General features: G+C 48.1%; 1 pseudogene; it reads right to left on the bottom strand.

Annotated features, from left to right (window-relative positions):
* Nucleotides 1–2,395: 2,395 nt before the first annotated feature.
* On the bottom strand, nucleotides 2,396–3,434 carry LOC119378686 (histone-lysine N-methyltransferase SETMAR-like; annotated as a pseudogene).
* Between the last annotated feature and the right edge of the window lie 228 nt (nucleotides 3,435–3,662).

Raw genomic sequence — 3,662 nt, 5'->3', positions numbered from 1 at the left:
TCACATTTTTAGGCAAGACCAGTTACCAAGCACAGAGGAAAACTACCCTTCGTCCATGACATTGAGTAGGGCTTTGAGCTAGTTCATAAAATGCAGTGCTGCACTTATCCTGCGTTAATAGAGGTGAGCGATAACAGATTAATATTGAAACTGTGCATTTACTATTCTATTACACACTTGAAAGGATGACTACTGTAAAAATCCCGAGCAAGCGCCCCCCCCTCCCCCCCCCCTTCCCACGGTGAAAGATCATCTGATAAGATTTGGAAGGGGGGCCCTTGCTCGGTCACGGATCAAAATTCAAGATGACGGCGGAATAGCCACTCAGAATGAAAGGCATACCCGTGCTTCTAATGGAATGCTTTATTGAACACGCATGCATTCACTATTTTTATTCACCTCATTGGGTAAATAGAAAGAGTGAATGAAACAGTGAAAATGGCAGAAGGGAAGGGCGCTTGCTCGGGATTTTACGGTACATCATGACTAATGACAAAAGTAGCAGTTTTATGTCAAAAAACATGGTTGATCCTTCCGTCATAGGAATCGGCATAGTACGAAAGTGAACTGTGTGTTCACAGGAGTATAGTTGATTGTTCATTGTACATCGATGTACGAGAGCTTGCACAATGTCTATTGGTGCTGGCCGTTGTAGCACCATTTGACATGGATGCGCCCACATTGACGCCTAGTGGCACATTCTTCATCCCGACGACGATAGCACCAAAGATCATGATTCAACCCTTGTGTAGCTGAAGTAGTTAACATACACCTGGACACACCATATGCGGAATCCCACGCAACGCGACAGGCAGAGTTCAAAGCTTGAGCCGTGAAGCAGGAAGGCGTTCCGCTTTCTGCTGGCGTGTGTCTTGCTGCACCGGAAGCAAAAAAAACAACGAAGCAGTCTCATGATGCAGTACTCACTGATCCCAGATGGCGACATTGCCCCCCGCCAACCAAGGTCACTGTGAAGGGAGAAGGTGCAGAGGATATAAGGCACTTGGGAGGTTTTTGGGTTCGCCTCCCAGGTCATCCAAATCAACAAAACATGTGAATTTTACCGGCGCCCACATCCATGACAAAATGATGTCAGTGAAGTCTTAGTGGGCCCCGTCATAAACACTTTCATGTTTAAATTATCTGGCACTTACATCTTTACAAGTGCTGCTAAATGCAGATACCAGAAGAGGAGGCAACACTAGCACTGCCACATCATTTTCCTAAATTCAGAGCAATCTTATTTTCTAACTGCATAAAGTGATGAGTAGCTGTGTGCATGAACACGCATTGCCAACTGTCATGTTCTGAACACATTTTGTCGCAAATGACCCATTTTTGTAAGTCACAGAACTGTACGAATCCAGAAGAACGAAGCTTAGGCAAATCCATACACTCTCTCTGGTACAGAAAGCGGAGCCTGAGCGCAAAACGTAAGACCTACCCGAAAAATGGTTGAGAGAAATCGAAGCTCAGCAATGGTGATGGCCTCCAGCTTCAATCATTAACAGATGGCGAACAAGAGAGCATGGTAAATTACGCATACTCATGTTCTTAGACTTAATAACCATCTGGTATAATCAATTCCAATCAAGGCTCCTTAGTTTAATTTGGTACTCTTCATACTCATGGTTATCATGCTCGCTGAATCAACACTAACATCAGAGTTCCTTTTAGTGATTACTGTAGGAAACTCTATGCCTTAGCAGCCCTTAGCAGCTTCATTTTTTTTCTAGCGTTGTATTGTAGCATACTGTTCTATAGAACCTCACTTAAGCTTCCAAGATTTGATCATAGCAATGACACATTATTTGTGTACCTTGCTCAATTGCACAGTTAGTCCAGCTCTATTCTCTGCATGATGCACAAGATCATCATTCTATGGATTACTAAATGCACGCTGGAAAAAAGGACAGCAATGAGGTCACAAAAAGATTGAGTGCTGGTTGATCTTGTGGCTCACTAGAATGAACCAACTAGTGTTTCAATATTTTTACAGAGATCCTCACTGCATCAACAATGTCCATAACGTAATGCTTTATCCTCTTCCTTGAATGCACAAGTAAACTTGAGTAATAGGTACTTTCCTATGCTTACAAAGGTTGAAAAAAGTGGATGCGTGCAAAATTAGACACAAGAAATTACAGGTGCGCTGGAGGGAGATGGACAACTGTGACTGATGTGGTCTCGTCTACAAGACGGGATCATCAGCATTGCTGAAACGTGTTCGTGTGCTCCAAACTCCTCTTTGTTGAATTCTAGGTGAGTAAGCGCTCTGCGCTAGTAATGTATGCGCATGTGCCCGTTACACTGTGGAAATGAAAACACTGCAGATAGTTTGATTAGGTGAAATTCTACAGGCAGTTGGTATTGCCAAAATACCATCGCAACACGGTCAGAAGCCCAGCACCAGTTTATCCATGGGTAACCAGCCCGAAGCACCGTTTGGAACCACAGGCACATTTTGTGTGTCTCTGTGACGACGGTGGCAGCCGCCAGAGTAGTCGTACGTCAGCTCTTCGCCCGCACTAATGTTTCTCTTCGCAAATAATGCAAGCTCGGGCACAACACACTCGGGCACGCACAGGCGTAATAGCCAGGTTGGGCTCGCACGAGTGATTCAGAAATCGCCCCGACACCGCCGACGCTACTAGGGTCCACCACCAGCGTCACCACACCGTTTTCACGCAACACCATCACGTAGTTCGATTCGCAGCATGCGAGCTTCGATACCTCTGGCGTGCTACCTCGAGGCTGATGACTTCTCCGGCATATGAGCAGACGTAGCTGCCACGAAGAATGGACTCCATTGTCAGGACGCCAAACCCTTTTGTTGGGTCTTGAACACTTGCAGTCTGCAACGCAGGCCGTGCGGACATCACGGATCGGGCAGGCGGGGCCGCAAGTGCACAGGGAAGAACACTCGATCGTCGCGGCGCATCTTGCCCGTTTGCTGCGCACCACACAGGGGCACTGGGAGCTGCAAGCTGGCCGGCAGCTGCAGCTGGCAAACACTTCGTTAAATGCTTGCTCATCCGATCCAGGGCCCGGCACATTTCTGGTGGTGTACTACAGCGCAGAACAAAGGAGTCAGTCAATCGCTGAGAGAAAAAGCAAATATCTAGCAAGACCCTGCTCATTTAATAGCCCGAAAAGGGCCAAGGAAAGGGATGTGCTTTCGCACAGACATCGATAAGAAAACTGCGCCGCGGTCGCGAATGTTTCGCAGTCGGGGGCAGTTTTCTCCCCCTACTTTCCGTTCAACTGCTCGAAATCGCTCCACCGTTCCTGCGTCACAGGACCGACTGCCTCACCTCGAAGTAAGGGAGTTGTTCAGCATCCACTTCGTTGAGAAACGAGACAGGAGTGCGCTCCAGCCCTCCGCTGATGTCTGTGCACGCAGGGCCAGGGCTCGCCATCGCCCCTTTCATCGCATCATTCGCTGCCATCCGGAGTAGCGGCACGGCAACGGTGGCAATCGTAACCAGCGGAGGCGCTGTAGTCGCAAGCAAGATTGCTTCTTTCCGGACGCGGATGCAGCGGCGGCTTGTCCCGTCGGTTTTGAGCCAGTCTAAGAAGGTGTTGAGGCAGGCGTTTAGCGGTAATTGTTAGCCGGGAGAAAAAAATTTGGTGTCCTAGCACCCGGCCCATTGCCCCCCCCC

The sequence above is a fragment of the Rhipicephalus sanguineus genome, unplaced genomic scaffold, assembly GCF_013339695.2.
Source record: "Rhipicephalus sanguineus isolate Rsan-2018 unplaced genomic scaffold, BIME_Rsan_1.4 Seq9280, whole genome shotgun sequence".
Classification (NCBI taxonomy): domain Eukaryota; kingdom Metazoa; phylum Arthropoda; class Arachnida; order Ixodida; family Ixodidae; genus Rhipicephalus; species Rhipicephalus sanguineus.
This window is presented reverse-complemented; position numbering and strand designations above follow the sequence as displayed.